The sequence below is a fragment of the Canis lupus genome, chromosome 8 (genome assembly GCF_011100685.1).
Source record: "Canis lupus familiaris isolate Mischka breed German Shepherd chromosome 8, alternate assembly UU_Cfam_GSD_1.0, whole genome shotgun sequence".
Lineage (NCBI taxonomy): Eukaryota > Metazoa > Chordata > Mammalia > Carnivora > Canidae > Canis > Canis lupus.
In genome coordinates this window covers 16,221,027-16,238,776 of record NC_049229.1, presented here as the reverse complement: position 1 = coordinate 16,238,776, position 17,750 = coordinate 16,221,027, and the positions used below count along the sequence as shown (strand labels likewise).

General features: G+C 35.4%; 1 long non-coding RNA gene across 1 annotated transcript; it reads right to left on the bottom strand.

Moving 5' to 3' along the window:
• Positions 1–3,261: 3,261 nt before the first annotated feature.
• On the bottom strand, positions 3,262–17,462 carry LOC111097004. Its single transcript, XR_005363159.1, has 2 exons — positions 17,254–17,462; positions 3,262–3,384 (listed from the first exon to the last, which is right to left on the bottom strand). It is a non-coding gene; the product is annotated as an uncharacterized LOC111097004 (long non-coding RNA).
• Between the last annotated feature and the right edge of the window lie 288 nt (positions 17,463–17,750).

Genomic DNA, 17,750 nt, shown 5'->3' with positions numbered 1-17,750 from the left:
TGAAGAAGGTAGGTATTGTAGCTTTATTTCAGTCAGATAAAAAATAATAGAATTTAAAGTACCCCCCCCCCCAACAACGCTTATGGATTCTGCTAAGGTAGGAACTGTGGATTAAGATTGGTGGTTTCTTGCCAATTAGTCGTGACTATCCCAATCTTCAAGTGATCGATTCTTCACCTTTTTCTTCAGAGAATTAGACACACACACACACACACACACACACACACACACACACACACAACCTATATATACACGTGCTAGCTCTAATACATATATAGAGTGTACACATACAATTAAATATCTGATTTTATGAGATCTTGCCATCTACAAAACTGTCCCCAATGCATGAAAACAATAAAGTGATCTGTTGATTTGGGTAAACCAAGAAAAGCATTGCAGATTTAAGATTTTCGGCTAGGCATTATTCTCATCAAGAAACACAGGAATTTACTTAATTCCCTTCATTATTAAGTGGAGTAACTTTACAAATTTAGCCCCTAGAACTCTGACCACTCCAGTTTTTAGTCACTTGGGGGATGGAGAGGAGAAAAAAATCCAGTGTGATAGATAAGATTAAAGAGAAGCCTTCAGTTCTTTCTTCTTTCCTTTTCCTTTTGTCTTGTAGAAAAGCATCCTGAATATAATTCATGGTAAAACATATATTTACTTTTGTGAAATCTTCTTCTTTACACCAAAAAGGATGTAAAACATTTACCTTGCAGATATTCTGAGACTCTAATGAAGAAGTTCACGGGTAATGCTATTCTTTAGATGACTTATTAAGCTCCAAACACTCATTACAAGTTATCAAAGAATGAGTGCCTTCTCTTCTGGAACCTTACCCCACTTTTTATTAACCTATTAAAGAATAGATTTGAATTTTGGTGACCAGTACATTTCCAGTGTTATGTAATTTTAGTCACCTTTTATAAAATCCCTTTTGCAACATCAGTTGGAGGTGTAGTCTTTGTCCTTCATTGTGGCATGCTATTCCATATGTGGTAGATTGCTGTGCTTCCCTCACATGCTTAGAAATATTGGAGAAAGAGAAAGGCATTTACACAGAGTAAAGAAGGCAGTGGTTTAGATTTTACAGATTAACAACTGGAATAAGAATTTAACATGACATGTATGTCCAGAGGAAGTTCTATGTAGGTCGAGATACCTCGGAATTAATTTTTATGATATTTTGAGTACTTCAGAGTAACTACATTCCAGATACAGTCTAAGAAACATTCTGTGAACAACGATATGTTCAAAACAACCACCAAAAACCACTAATTCTGACACATATCCACCAGATCACAGAAACTACAGGGTAGTCCTGTGGTTTATCACATAAACAATTTGTCTAGTGCCAGAGCACACATAAAGGATTATGTGACTTCAGGTAAGCAGGGCACCATAGGATGGATGAATTACTAAACAAAAGATACCATGATTTTCATGTGGATGTCTTTGGCTATGAAACAAAATTAGGAGGGAAGAAAATGTAAAACATTTCCGTAGAATGAGAATTCTATGTTATCTAAAGTGCAACCCCAAGTACACTTAGCCTTGAGATTCACGGAGTCATGGAGCCATAGAATATGGTGATGGAAAAGGCTGGTTTATTATGTTTTCTAGTCCACTAGCCTGCAAGATTATTCCCCTCAGAGTTTTCCCAGGCCAGGTCCAGAATAGATTTAAATGTCAAGAATCAAAGGACTCCCATTTCTTATCAGCATAGTGGAGAAGCACTATATCTACAACACAAAATATTTTGCCAATGGAATATTTTCTCTAATATTTAGGTAAAATGTCTCTTTGAGGATACATTTAAAAAATACCTTATTTATTTATTCATGAAAGACACACACAGAGAGAGGCAGAGACATAGGCAGACTCCATTCAGGGAGCCTGATGTGGGTCTATCCCAGGACTCCGGAATCACTCCCTGAGCCAAAGGCAGACACTCAACCACTGAGCCACCCAGGCATCCAGGGGGTACATCTTTATTAGGTCTAAAACCTATTTCAGATACCTGAATGTCTGCCTCTGTAACTATTTAGTCAATCTTATACACAATTACCTCTTTAGTACCTACCTAAGGTTGATCCAGATTAAGTGCCCTAGGTGGGAAAACACCTTTAGCATGTATAAACATTTAATTTTTTTATTCTTAATACTGAGAAGGAGATAATAAATCTAAGCTTCAATAATTCATTTGAATGATACCAGGTAATTATAAACTAGAGACCTGGTCCATTTGTGAGATGCCATCCAATGTTAGGTCACAAAGCCTCTTCACATTTTAAGTATGACTATGGTAAGAAGTCAAAGGACTTCAACTTCTTAAAGTGTGGTAAGTTCTTAAATCATAAGAAAAGAGCCTAGAAACCAATCTGGTGGTTGGTTCATTTAAAGGAAATACTGTTCCTTATAGTAGAGTGAGTTAAGAGTATTTGTGAACTTGTGGCCCACAGATTCACATGTGGCCTATTAGGAATATATTATGCCGGAGTTTTATATAGTGAAGACACGGAGGAAGTTCTTTATAAAACTTCTAAAGAGCAGTTAAATGTTCAAATTTCAATTTTGGGGATGCAGAGGCTAGAGCTTCAAAGTTCTATTATGATTTGGAATCTCAGACTCGAAACTATTCTGGGCTCTCATGGCTCTGAAGAATTCACCCACTTTTTATACAGTGACCACCAGGCCATGGTATGCTGAAGATTAACACTCCAGACCATACCAGCCTCTTAAGTTACAGTATCTCTACTGAGTCAGGCAACTGGAAAGGAAGTCCTTACTGAATCTGGCGAATAAGTCACTTTGGAAATGTAATCACAGTAAGAGTGAGTGAAGCAGAGAGAACAAATGAGAAATGATGATCTCCGCTGCATTCCACTCACAGATCTTATCCTGTAAAACAGAATTGGTGAGAGGGAAATCGGAATTGTAATCAGAATGAAAGTGGTAAGGCCTCTGATGACTCAAAGAGTAATATTTAGAAGTTGTGTAATAATATTATAGTCCATAATGCATTGGATACAAGATTGCAAAGATAGTAGGTTCTCCCAAGTAAGGTTCTATGATGAGCAAGTTCCACTCAATTCTTGTTTCTTATGGTACAAGTGACGGCACTGGGTTTTATTTAAGTCTCCATATCATAAATTTAACTTGAAAAATATTCAAGAGCCTCCTTAAATAGAGTGAGGTCTGTGAGGTTTCAGGACATATTTCAAAGTCTTACATTCACTTACAGTCATTACCAGATGATACTGTTTGTGGAATAACCTGAGATTTTAATAAGCACAAATTAACAGAATAAAATATAGTCCTTTTTATTATAGCCTTATCTTCAGCAACAGAAAGAGTGGTATGTAGTAGCCAGTGTTAAACCTGAAAAAAAAAAATGTAGAACACAGTGAGATCCTCTCAACTACACTCAAGACCACTAAAAAACGGATTTATCACGAGGGGTTTATAATAAGCAGTGATTCCTATGCTGTGACCCTCCTCTCCCATTTAAAAAAAAAAATTCTTTTCAACTCAAGGGGTAAACTAATTTTCAAGAGAAACAAGAAAATAGGGATTGGCAGGGAAATATAAGGGATGAAATGATGAAAGGGATTGAGGGAGAGATGCTGTGGCAGAAAAAGTGGATAGTGCTGGGTCTTCCACAGACGCCCGGACCAAGGGACTGGGGCAGAGAGCGAAGGGACGAGGCAAGTCAACGGCTGGACCGAGCTAGACAGAGTGTGCTGGGGAAGGGCCAGGCGCGAAAAGATTTGGTGTCGTCATAGCAACGGGCTCAGCCCCGCTCCCCCTGAAGCCCATTCAACTCTGAGCTGCCGGAACACGTTTTTAATTAAAGCGTATAAAAGTTGTTTTGTAAGGACTTCTCCTCATCCGATAGATTTCAAAATGGTTAATCAGGCTTCATCTCCTTTTGATGCTCACAAGAGCATGTGCTACTGCGCGCACAAAAACTGCCGCCGCCGCCGCCGCTCGAGTTATCTCTCAATCACACCTAATACCAGGAAGGAGCAGGCCAGCTAGTTATTTAGATACACATAACAGAATTCAGCGGGAAATGGGGGGCGAGGGGGGTCCATCTTTGTGACTGCGAGTGGAGACATAAATTTTCTTTGCTCTAGATACTGTGGAATTCAGCCTTCTGGATGGCTGTTGTCTCTGGTTGATGTTCTCTTTAGCTTTTGAAAACAGCAGGATTTTTTTTTTTTATTTTCCTTTGGGAGATATGGTATTCATGAGCCCAAATAAGAGTTACAAATTATTTGTGTCAAATAGTGTTTAATCTAGCATGGACACCTCAAGAAAAAGGTTTGTTTGGATCACTCTTAGGTAAAAAAAAAAAAAAAAAAGCAACCATTCCCCCCTTTTGTTGGGAATAAAAGGGCTCTCGTTTCTAAATCCTCTGTAAATTCATAACATACAGCAACAGTTGCATTTTCTCCTTTAATAAAATGGATGACTTAATAGAAAACAATATCTTTTGTTGATTTACTAAACTTCTTAGCAAATGCTTCGAACCTTCTCCAGACTTTTGCATCTCCCTTTCTCCTTTGCTAATGACCTTTGTTTCTAACTTCACTGAAAAAGAAAAAGGAAAAAAGATGATTTTACCTGTCATCCATTCGTATATCTGTCCTATATCCTAACTCAACATTTCTATTTCTGTACCAATTCTCTGCTAGGTCCAGGATGTGAAGCAGTTCTGCCTTCTGTTCAGGACAGACGATGTCCCGAAGTTCTTAGTCTCAGACCCTTCTCTGATTTTACTGTTTTGCTAGCATCTTCACTGTTGCTCTTTCCAATGGCTCCTTCTCCAAAGCTTCAAACATGTAAGGGTCATATCTATTTTAGGGGGAAGACTCCTTAAATTGATTCACAAAATCTTCTAGTTAACATTCCCTTGCTCTCCTTTTCATTGCCCAACTTTCCAAATGAGTGGTCTTTACTCACAGTATGTCCTTCTCCATAGCCTTGCAACCTGATCTGTGGCTCCTTAAACTTCTGTCTTGAAAAAAACAGAGAGGCCCCCCACCAAAAAAAAAAATTCCGTCTTGAAGATCATCAGTGATACCTTGATTCAATGATGTTTTTACTCCAGTTTTCCTCTTGAGTCTCAAACAGTGCTGAATATTCTTAGCAATGTTGACCATGCTCCTACCAAGGACCTCTTGGCATCAGCCTATCCTAGCCTTCTACCACCTCATGACTGCTTCTCTATCTCTATAACTATCTTTTCTGTCTACTACAAATTCCACTGTTGCTCCCTAAGGCTAAGTCCACTGGTCTGAGAGACAACCCCCCGCACCTTTTGGAAAATGGCTTGAGACTTGCAGCTAGGGTATGGTATTTTTAGGAGTTGGCCTGGGACTCAGTTAGGCCTAAGTGTTCTCCTGGTCAAACATAAACTATCTTACTGAACACCACCATTAGACAAGGACACTCTCACTGTAGAGGGTTGAGACAAAAAGACAGACCCCTTTGTAATTTTGTCTAAGTACAGATGAAAATAAAGTCATTGCAAACCACAAAGATAACAAACATTGCTCATGCTTGCTAATACTAGTAACTGTTGCTTCTTTACAAATTACAGCTTTAGCTTTGTTCTAGTCTTCCCTTTTTCTAGATAAGATTTCTTAAGCTACTCAATCATAAAATTACCCCTACATCCTGACAGTAACCAATTCAAAGTTCCATTTTCTTGAATCCTCCCCCAAATCATCTAACATAAGCCCTAATGGTATAATAAGTTATATGAAATGCCACACAGTTCCCTATGTTGTGTGGTTTTATTTGCAAACAAGCAATAAAGTCAGTTTGTTCAACATAAGTATGTTCCTGATAGTTTTGGGATAGATCACATCGATAGGCCTTTGTTCCTTTGTCTTATGACTTAAGCTACCATGTATCAAGCTAAAAGTCCATCCCTGTCCTCTAACAAAATCTCCCATCTTATGTCTATGCCTGTCTACAAGTTATTTCCATCAATACCCAATACATTTAAATTACAGCAACACATTTCTCTCAGTAACAAGGCATGTATCCTGACTTCCACATTTTTCTTGTTCTTTTTGTTGCTAAGGCCTGAAAAGTCATAGTTATCACTGATGCATCCCTCTTATTGCCCATACATCCAAAATTGGTTAATATGCCTTATCAATACCCCAATTACCCCAGCCTCTCTTTCTTTGACATCCCAAATGTCACAATTTTAGTCCATACTACTGTCCACTATTTTTAAAATGGCCTCCAGAATCTTGTTGGCCAATTTCTGTTTGTACGCTATTCCTAGCATAATATTTCTGAGCAATAGGTTTCAGTGAACAAAAATAAGTCCTAACCTCTTGAGGCCAGAGCTTTCACAGAAGTAAAATTAGGAATTACATATGAATAAATAGCATGATTTTCTCCTCTTGTAAAAGATAAATGTCATTGCTCCACACATGGAGTGGGGAGACCAAGAATGCCTCGGTCACTACAGGATTGTGTTTCATGTGTTGGGATATATTTCAGAGATATCAAGAAGGTGAGGTACATTTAGAAGATCTTGGTTAGAGGAGAACTGGACCACATCCTGTGAAAGATGGTTTAGACTGAGGATGTTTGACTACAGAATAAAACATTTCTGATACATTGGAAGGTACTATAATTATTTCAAGCATGGGTGAGAGAAATTAGAATTATTTATTGTGTGTCATTGTAGAGGGCAGAATTGGGGCTAGGAGGTAGAAATTCAAGAAGATGGATTATTGCTCAATATAAGAACATTTATAGCATGGTTATAGATAGAGTAGGTTACCTCAGAAAATAGTGAACTTCTCAACATTAAACTCAAGTGTAGATTAGATGAGCATTTGGGTAAACATTTTCCTCAAATTTGTGCTTTATTTAGCTGTGATCATTCAACTTTCAATTATAATAGATGTGTTTCTTTTGAACAAAGTAAACTGTTTATTACATGTATTCTATTTTTCCTTAAACAGTAAATACCCATTTATCTTATTTCACACATTTACCCTTTCCAGCACTCTCATTTTTTCCTGTGTTACTATGATTCCATCTGGGATCACTTTCCATTTGCCTAACCAACTCTCCTTAGGATTTATTTTAGTGGATCTCTGTTTATGATATTCACTCATTTTCTTCTGGGCATTTATTTCTAGGTTGTTGATTTTTTTACTCTCTGCACTTTAAAAGTTTTTTAAAATTTATTTCATTTTATTTTTTCATTTCATTCCAGTTTCTATTTCTCTGAGTAGCTAACTGTGACTCCTTATTACTATTTTGGAATTAATATATCTTTTTATTCTTTTCTTTTTAAAGTCTGATAATTCTAAAAATCTGGGTCATCTCTGGGTCTGATTCTATTGACTATTTTATCTTTTCACATGGTCCTTTTTCTTTTTAATGTGTCTTGTTTTTTGTTTGTTTTCTTTTTAAAAAACATTAAATATCAAATATTATATACAAAAGAGCAATCAAAACTGAGGTAAATGTCCAAAATGGGAATACCTCTTCTTTTGTCAGGTTGTTTGTGTGAGCATTTGATTGAATTTAGTCAGCATTTGAGGTGAGTTGGGTTTTGTGGTTGCTACAGTTATCTTTAGTGTACCATGGATTTAAAAATTTTCCAGTGATGCACTGGGTTGCTACTCTCTTGTATTCAGTGTGACATCCCAAATGTCACACTGGAGGTGTTTTTTTATTCTCAGTTTCTCTGCTCTACCCTCAGACTTTAGCATGTTCTTTGTGCTTGCAGCATAGAGGGAGTCTGTTTCCATGTTTTTATTCCTCCCAGAAGTACATGGCTCTTACCTGCTACTAGATGCAAGGATCATAGTGGGACAAGGGAGGGCTTTTCAGCTCTCTAGCTCCCATCTTAGTCTTAGGCAGGCCCTGTGCATCTCCTCCTGTGGCAGACAGCCTCCTATTCAATACAGGGTCTAGAGCATAGGCAAATTCCCTACCCCTTCCTCTAAATTCTACCTTGTGTGTCTTAGGTGTGAGTTTGGGAAGATCACTTTGATATAGTGGAAGCTACTCTATTTACAGTATTGTTACTCCTATGGCATAGCTTTCCCAGGATCTGACTCAAAAGCTGAGATTCTCCTCTTTGGTGAGACTTGCACTCCAGTTTTTGTCTCCTCAGCATCATGGGACTGGCAAATTCTCTTCTTAATTTTTTTTATCTTTTTAGTAAATGTTTTTTACTTGGTTTTTCTGTGAATTTGTATTTTGTCCAAGTTTTATAATTATTCTCAGTGAGTGAATTAATCTGATTTTAGCAACTCTGTTATAGTCAGAAGCAGAAGATTTTTCCTTACTATATTCTAAACCTTAGCCCCTAACTATCAAATCTTGGCATTTTTTGTGATATTGTCTTAATTATCTTATATTAAAACCTCAAATTAACTCTCCTATCCATATTTTAGGAACTGGTGTTATGGTAGCATTAATTTTTCTGTAAATAACCGCAGGGAGCCTGCTTCTCCCTCTGCCTATGTCTCTCCCTCTCTCTGGGTGTCTCTCATGAATAAATAAATACAATCTTAAAATAAAATAAAATAAAATAAAATAAAATAAAATAAAATAAAATAAAATAAATAAAGGGATACCTGTGCGGCTCAGTGATTGAGCATCTGCCTTTGGCTCAGGACGTGATCTGGGAGACCTAGGATCAAGTCCAGCATTGGGCTCCCCACAGGGAGCCTGATTCTCTCTCTGCCTATGTCTTTGACTCTCTCTCCGTGTCTCTCATGAATAAATAAATAAAATCTTAAAAAATTTTTTTCCTGTAAATTTGGTTGATTTGTCAATAAAGATCATTTGGTTATATATTGTAATTCTAGAAAAGTTGAATATCTTGGTACTATTTAATTCATTATATTTGTTTTACCTAAAGGGCAGAAAACCACAGATTAACATCACCATGAAAAGCAAACCTTCACATTAAGAATACAGATCAGTGTATGGGATTTGTGCTGAATATTACACTATTTGGATTAGCTAATATCCTTAACAGAGGACTCTCATAGGGAGGCAAGTTGGATAAATACAATTTGATTCAAATTACTTTAGTGATTGAACAATCTATAGAAAATAAGTGTAGTGATACACAAATCCAGGTTAATTAAAATAAACAAAAAAAAACCCTCCCTTAAAAACAGATTTTAAGCTGGGTTCTAGATAGTTGGAGTGATAGTAAACTATGCTGATGGGAGTAAAGAGGTAGAATGTACTAGAAGTGAAGCACATTTTATTTTTTAAAATATTTATTTATTTATTTATTTTAGAGAGAGAGAGAGAGTGGATGTGTGTGAGCGCATGTGGAGGGAGAAGGGGTAGAGGAACAGGTTGAGAGGGAATCTTAAGCAGGCTCCATTCCCCGTGCAGAGCCCACCATGGGGCTCAATCTCACAACCCTGAGATCGTAAGCTGAGACAAAACTAAGAGTCTGACACAACCGACTGAGCCATCTAGGCGCCCTAGTGAAGCACATTTTAAAGATTGTTGACAAATAGAAAGAAGATGTAAGATTAGGGAAGAAATGGAAATGTGTTAGTATTAAAGTTTTTATAATGACTACAGAAAGAGAAAGGCTTTGAAAAATATAATCTGGGTTGAAATTCACAGCTAACATACATTTCAACATGGGTTGAAAGAAGGAAGTGACTGTAGTTGAGTGACTCTTAAAAAGGAAGTTGTAGTATAGTCACCTGCTAAGTGAGTAATCATGGAGGTAAAGTAAAGGACTTGATTAATATTATAACTTCTGGAATTTTTCAGTGGAATGCATGGAGCTGAAGACAGAGAAGAATTTAAGAGAATAAATAGAAGGAAGCCAAATACTGTTTAAAAAATGCCATTTTAAGACAGTTAAAGTGAGTAAGTGACTAATTGCATATTTCATGGCAGGGAGGATAAAAAGAACTGGGTGCTTCTTTGTTTAACTGAACTTCAGGGGTTGGCTCTCCATTTGAGATTAATTTATTCATTAATGCAATCAACATATTTGTTACACAATTACTAGTGTAAAGCATTGTAATAGATACTTCTGGAGCTATAGTAGATAGGAGTCTGATAGGAGTGGTGAGATAAAATAGTTATTCAATTGTGGGAAAAAAGTAGAAAATGGTCATTTCCGTTTCTGGCACATAGTTGGTATTCAGTAAAGTTTTGTTGAATGAATGGCATAGAGACACACATATAAAAACTGAAGTTGAGAAGAAAGTATTGGGAAGATCAAAAAAGGCTTTTATAGGAAATATGACAAGTGAGTAAGACCATAAATGTCAGGCAGGATTTAGATGTGAGGTAGCAGGGAGTAGGCAATTCCAGGTGAAGGTAACAGTGTCAGGAAGTGGAAGCCAGAAAGTTCAGTGTGTATAGAGAGGAAGGTGAAGTTGAAGCATGAAGGAGGGTACAGGAAGATAAAGCTGAGAAAGTGGCTGGAACAAAAGGCTGGAGAGGGCTGTGAATGCTCTAAGAAATTTGGTTTATTCAGTAGGTAATGTTTAGCATTAGAAAGATAAGTATAGATAATAAAATATTTGAATCACTTGAGGATATAGGTTAGAGGTACAAAGAGAAATAATAAGAAAGATGGAGGAGAGAGAGGAAAGAAAAAGTTTTATCTGTGTATACTTGGCAATCGAGATTGTGAAGCTCCAAGATAGAAAGGAGGAATAGAAGAATCGAAGATCAAAGACACGATGCAAAGGTGTAGATCTGACTCTTCAAATGGTAGGGCTCTTTCTGGAAGGGTTCATGTTACTGAGCTTATAGAGATGGAATGCAATGTATTCACTAACAGGGGAAAAAATCCATTACTAACAATAGTGCTTAATTGTGCTGTGCAATGTGAAATTCTTTATTAAATATATTCAGAGGCAGCAAGCAAGAAGAGTTAGGCAATTACCTGGGAAAAACAGCCTACTTTCACTGTCTCCATTTCTCCATTTTTTCATTCACTCCTTAATTGTCTGCAATTTGGATTTTGTGTCGTATTAGAGTAGAAATTGCTCTCATGAAAGTCACCATGGACTCCTTAATTGCCAATCCCAATGGCACTTAACTAACACCATTTCCTCTGGGAAGCCTTCCTTAATCTCATTGGCAGGGCAAGATGCCCTTTCACCTGTTCTGCTAAAGCATTCTGAACTTACCTTTATTATGGTACCTATCATACTGTCTTATATAATTACTTATAGCTACATCATTCCCTCTGGACTATGATGATTTCCATGAGGCAGAAACTGTCTGATTTAACTTTGTATCCTTAGCACCCTGGTATGGTTTTGTCTGAATTATTGATAAACACAAACAATAAAAACCCCTCTAGTATCTCTTTCAAGTACATCTTATCAAGATGTACTTTAGAAAAATACCTAAGACTTCCACATATAATCAGAATAGAAACATTTCCTCCAAGAATACTACTTTCACCTTTACTTGTACTAAAAGTTATGTTAGTCATTAAATGATTAATATATTAGTAAGGCTTAATTTTTTACAACTGATACTCTTATCCCCTAACCCTCATCCATTGCCACAGTCTTGTTATCCATACTTTTTGTGACTCAATCACATTGTGATTTCTTTAGGTAAGTAATATTTTGAATTAGCTAAATATTTTTAAGTGTCTCTTATGCGCAGTATGTTCTAGTTAGCTCTGGGATTTCAAAGATAGATAAGAATTAATAAAAATAAATAACTTCCATGGAATTTATGGTATTTTTTATTATTTCTAATTTCATCTAACACTAGTAACATAGCACCTGGTCAATAAGGATGCTTCAATATCTTATTATTGTTATCTAATTGTTTTCTTACACCCTTATATCTGTGAAATTTAATATATGAAGATTACCCTTGTCTACCTTTTTATAAACACATACACACACGCTTAACCACTTTTATCCAATTTTGCAAATCATTCGGGATTTTACCAACATTGCTTCATGTGGCAGTTTGGAATTATCTTTGGTTTTCTCTCACTTTTACTCCTTTAATTCAGTTTTTGCTAAATTGTTCCTTCCTATAATTTACAAAGTTCACGCTTTTAATTTTTTTCTTTGATTTTGGTTAACATCTGCCTCTTCAATCTTATACTTATCATCACTTCTCCCATTATCTTGTTCATTGGCATTTTGAACATTTTACTGCTGTGAAAGATATTCCTATGGCTATCTTATGGTAGGACCATGGATGAATGATATAACTATATAGGCATCTGTTATATATACCACGAAGATAGTCATCTAAAATCATCGTTGGAAAAATGGGGGGGGGGCAGTATTTAGCAAGGCAGCAGAATGTATAGCCCTGTTACCTTTTAAGAAAGTTTGTATCAAATTAGCATCTAATGCAGTGCAAAGTTCAAGAGAACCAAGAAGTTGAGTCTGAGAGATAAATTAAAATATTCCAATTTTCAATTCATTGTTCCATGTGAATTTATAATTTCTATGAAAAATGATACATATTATGAATTTAAATAACAATGAGGGTATGTAAAAGTGTCCAGTGCCTAAGACTAAGCTTCAATGATTTGTCACATGAGGGTTGGTCAGTGTGGAACCAATAAATGTAGTTGGAGCTGAGGTGGAGAGCAATGATGCTGTGATTTGATATTACTTGTGATAAATGTCCTAATGTCCTAAATATATTATGTATATATTCCATATTTTTTAAAAAAGCATCCATCAAACTAATTTCAATATTATAGTATATATTATATTATAAAATATATTATAATAAATACATTTTAAAGATTTTATTAATTTATTTATTTGAGAGAGAAAGAGAGAAAGAGATGAAGAGAGCACAAGCATGGGGAGGGGCAGAGGGAAAGGGAGAAGCAGATGCCCCACTGAGCAGGGAGCCTGATGTGGAGCTGTATCCAGGGCCCTAGGATATGACCAAGCCAAAGGCAGATTCTTAACTGACAGAACCACCCAGGTGTTCCTCAATATTATAGTTTAAGTGAAATATGCTATGTAATAATGAAATATGTGACAAATTCACACATGTGAATTTTTTTTTGTTAAGAAATTTTCAATTTAATAATTCTGAAGATAGGCCTTTGTATTTTAAGCAATCTTTACAACCAGTATGGGAGTCAAACTTGGAACCCTTAGAGATGAAGAGTTGCATGCTCTACTGAATGAGCCAGCCAGACTGCCTCACGATGATAGTAGTTTTGAGCGGTGGAGTTGAGTATGTGTTCATTTTAAAAATTATGTTCGCCACTAGGTATTGCATGCAAATGATGAATCACTAAATCCTACCTCTGAAACTAATAATACAGTATATGTTAATTAAATTGAATTTAAAGAAAAAATTTTAAAAATAGAAATTACTTTCTTTTGTTAAAAGAACATATTTATTTATTAAATAAAAATCTAAGTTTATATTTAAATTTTGGTGTGTGATTTTTCCTTACTGTAACAAGAAGTCAATGAAGGAAAAACCACTTGGAGATTTACAAATTTGTTCGTAGATGCTATTCAAGAAACTAAGCATTCGTATAAGCAGTATTTTTAAAAAAATATCAACTTAAATATGTTTTTGGGTAACACTTTCCTTGATGTTTATAAGCAAATAGTTTGTTATGATGGGGGAAGCACCAATAAAGGTTTTGCTTTTGCTTTTAAAAAGGAGCATTGGTACATCTATGGATTTAGATACAGTGAAAGCATTGCAAAGACTTTGCAAAGAGACTGAAAGAAAACAAAGGTCTTGAGAATTGGTCTTTCAAATTTACCTCACCGTCATTCCTAATGTAGACTTTTCTCTCAATTATTTTTACTTCTAACAAAGTATAAAGTATGCATACATGACAATGCTAGTAACAGTATTTTAGAGAAGATTTTTAAGAAATACATTTTTTTAGGAAATAAAATATACTTTACAATATGCCATTTGTTAAAGCAACATAGGTGAGCATAAGCTGGCTGTACATTTATTTAATTTCAGAGATCAGAATGAACATGTAACCTAAAATCACTTCTTAAAAGCAAAGCGAAATTGTTTGCCACAATTATTTTAATATATTTCTCTACTGAGATAAATTTTAAGCTCAGGAAATCACGGCTTGGAATGGGAAGAGTTAAAAAACATGAGGCAACAGTAACCCCATTTAGATAAGGGGTAGATGGGTGGAGCCAGGGAACAATACACTAAAGTGCTTTTCTTTCACAGATCTTGGTTCAAATTAAGGTTAAATTCCAAAGGAGGATGTGTTTTCCCCATATGGAGTCTTAAAGGACATGCCTTTGTTTCTAGCTTCCCAGAGAAGATATATGTTAACACAAACAAAGTATTTCATAATAAATTTAACTTTTATAGAGTGACTAATGCCCTGTGAAGATAAGGTACACTCTCAGTCACCTGGGTTTTAATCCAGGCTGCAGAAATTATGCCAAGGGCCCACTGACAAAAACTTGATTCCTTTGGAGAGGATGGCGGTAACTTGGTGGGGAACGGAAAGGGTCTTGATTTTTAAAGTCTCATTGGAATGACTCTCCCTTCCTCACAGTGAACACAGTTTAGCATTTATGTACTTTGGAAGGACAAAAAGGTGAGGTAAGCCTGCCAAAATTTGAACCTGTGTTTCTGGGAACTTGTTAGTAGGTCAACTGTTACAAATAGAAGAGAAACTGCAAAGGAGTAGTGGGCGCTAGAAACCTGGCAATTGGACTACATAGAGCTTTATTAAAGCCTTCATGTGATTCCTTCCAGATCTCAAGGGAGGTGACATGAAGTTTAAAATGCCACAGAAGATCACTGTTATTCAATCAAATCAGACTTTGGTGGGGAGTAGGGGTGAGAGGTAGAACAGCATAGAAAGACACAACTCTTTTCTGCTAGAAATACTTTACAGTTAACAGAAAAGGATATCTTTAAAAATGTACTTGTTAACAATAATTTATTAATCCATCTTTTCCTTTTAAGAAAGACATATTAGTTGTATATACTGCTTTTCTTTCCTTTTCTCCTTCCTTTTATCTTTATATTATTCTTTATTAACTAGAGGCTTAATTCCTAAATCCTTATTCTTGCAAAATGTGTGGCTAGGTTATTCATTCATGGACCGTATACGATCCTGTTCCATGTACAAATTCTATTAACTTCAATTGAAGATGTAAAAATTAGTCTTGTGACATGAGGGAAGGGAGGGTTTCCTCAGAAGGGAATCCTTTCTGAGAAAGGGAAACAAAAATGTATTTGTGCCAATTATATCAGACATATCTGACTACACAGAACACAAGGTCTAATTTATTTTTTATATTTATGAATTCATCTTTGATGAGTTACAAAATCTATCTAAAAATTAAATAAAATAGAGCAGCATTTCCCCTTCTTTCTCTACTCACTAAAAAAAGGAGACATTGACATAGAAAAAAACTTGATTTTAAGTTGCTTTATGAGAATTTTTGAAACATGTCTTTGCCTTATTGATCTACAGGTCAGTAATATTGATTCTAGACAAAATTTATTTTCATAATTTATTCCAAGCAACTCAGATCTTGGCTAATTTCCGTCTTGTGCTCCAAATTAAAAACAAACAAACAAAACATCAAAAAACCCCATCACACTTTTTTCCTCTTTTTTGTAGTAGCCAGTGGCTAGGAAAAGAAAACTTTTCTGACTCTAGACTGCTAGACAAGAGTAATGGGATGAGGTTTCTCTTCTCAGGAAATGTAATACCAAGTCCAAATTTCAGAAATCAATTAACTATTCAGAGAGGAGCACCACAAGGGGGCAGGTGAATCCAGGCTAGGTCCTAGGTGAGAGGGTCTTAGTATTGGGACTACCGGTCAAAGGAGGGGAAAGATGAAATGAAAATTAGAAACAACTCTAAAGATAATATTTCTTCACAAACATAAGCTCTTAGATCTGGACCATCCAAGTGAAGTCTTATTTAGAATATATCCAAAGACATTAACTACAATATACCAAGGAAATAAATGAAAGAGACCAAATCAATGTAGTAATACACTGAAAGTGATTCCTATGTCTACAAAGGCCAATAGCATGGTTTTATCAAGAAGAGAAAAACTGTAGCTGAGAAGAAATCCAAAATTTACTACAGAGCAGTTAGGGTATGCAGTGAAAATAAACTATAACTAGATAGGCAAAATATCAAATAATTAGAAAGATATATGAGAAGATACCTTGGCTTCAAAATGATTTTGATAACCAACAATGTCATAGCAGAAACATAAACTTTGAATAATAGAGCTATTATAATTTTTCCCCTGCTCAAAAGTTGAGAAATTCATTTCAGGCACTTTAGAGAAAGATAAATGCTGCTTAAAAACATTATCTAGAGTCTGCTTTGATTTTCACTGGAAATTAAACTTAGCTTACCAATAGGAGGCAAAAATGGAATTTTTGAAAAGTTAGTTATTCTAAACAAATATTTTAAAAGTGACGCCAGACATCCTCTGTGAGGATGTCAATTGAATGTCTTCAATGGCCGACATATATACATACCTACTGTGCAAAGTAGCCAAGATTAATTCTACTTGGTATGGCTGGAAATTATAACCGTCCTCCCTTTCAAACCTCACTAAAGAAACACATTTAATTATTTGACATGGATAGATAGTGTGTCATTTATCTTTTACAATTAAAATTAAATGCAGAGACAGTTATAGCATAATGTGTAGTATAATATAGTATATTACAATGTATAGTATAAAATAATAGCATAATATATAATAAAGTATGTACATTTTGTCTCTATTAGTCTTTATTTAGTCTATAATAACAATTAGAATCTTTACAGTGAGCATTTAAATGTCTTCTCTCATTTATGATCAAATTAACTTATTTAGGACCCTACAACAGTTTTCTATAGTAATAACATAGAAGTCACTTCTAATAGAAATCTATTGATTGAAGAGGTCATCTTCTAATAGATTTTGGGCACATTAGATTTTAGAACTTGGGTCACCAAGTTGAGTGATCTGTTATACAATGATACATTTTGGTTTTATGATACTGCAGGACTTGGTGTTACATAACACTAACCAGATGTTTAAGCCTATTTCTAAAGCAAAGCTCTGAACTCAAATGTAAATGCCCATTTTTATGTCACCTTAACAAAGTCTATTTTTCTGAAATTCACTCATTCTTGTCATCATGTGTATATAGATATACACACATACACAAAATACACTCATGCACATAAGCTCATACACACATCTGTGTATACACACACATACATACATGATGCAATCCATCGGTGATATTTTACGTTAGTTTTTCTCCTCTTTTCAGCCTGTTAATTAGCTTTCTCTTCCTTGTCTTTCTTTATTCCAAGTAATCCAGAATCCTCATAGGCTTTGTCACCTAAAGGACATGGAGGCAGCTTCTGCAATGCTTGAAATAATAATGCTTGGATTTGTCAATGTGAAAAGTTGGATGGCTTTTAAAAGCTGACCAGTCCAGGGCTATTTGCACATAGTAGACATTCGATAAATATTTGTTGATTTGATTTATTCTAGGGTAAAGAACTGGGTAACAACTCTTTTTTCTTCACTCATGTACTATGGCTAATCCTGTGTACAAATGCATTTATGAGTAAATATTAATGGTCATGCTCATTAAAGATGTTTTAGAGAGAAAAAAATACTAAGTCTTCAGGCTTTAAGGAATAGCAATGATTGGGGGTATGTGTAATAAAATACTCTAAGTAGTTATCAAATAATAGATGACAGATACCA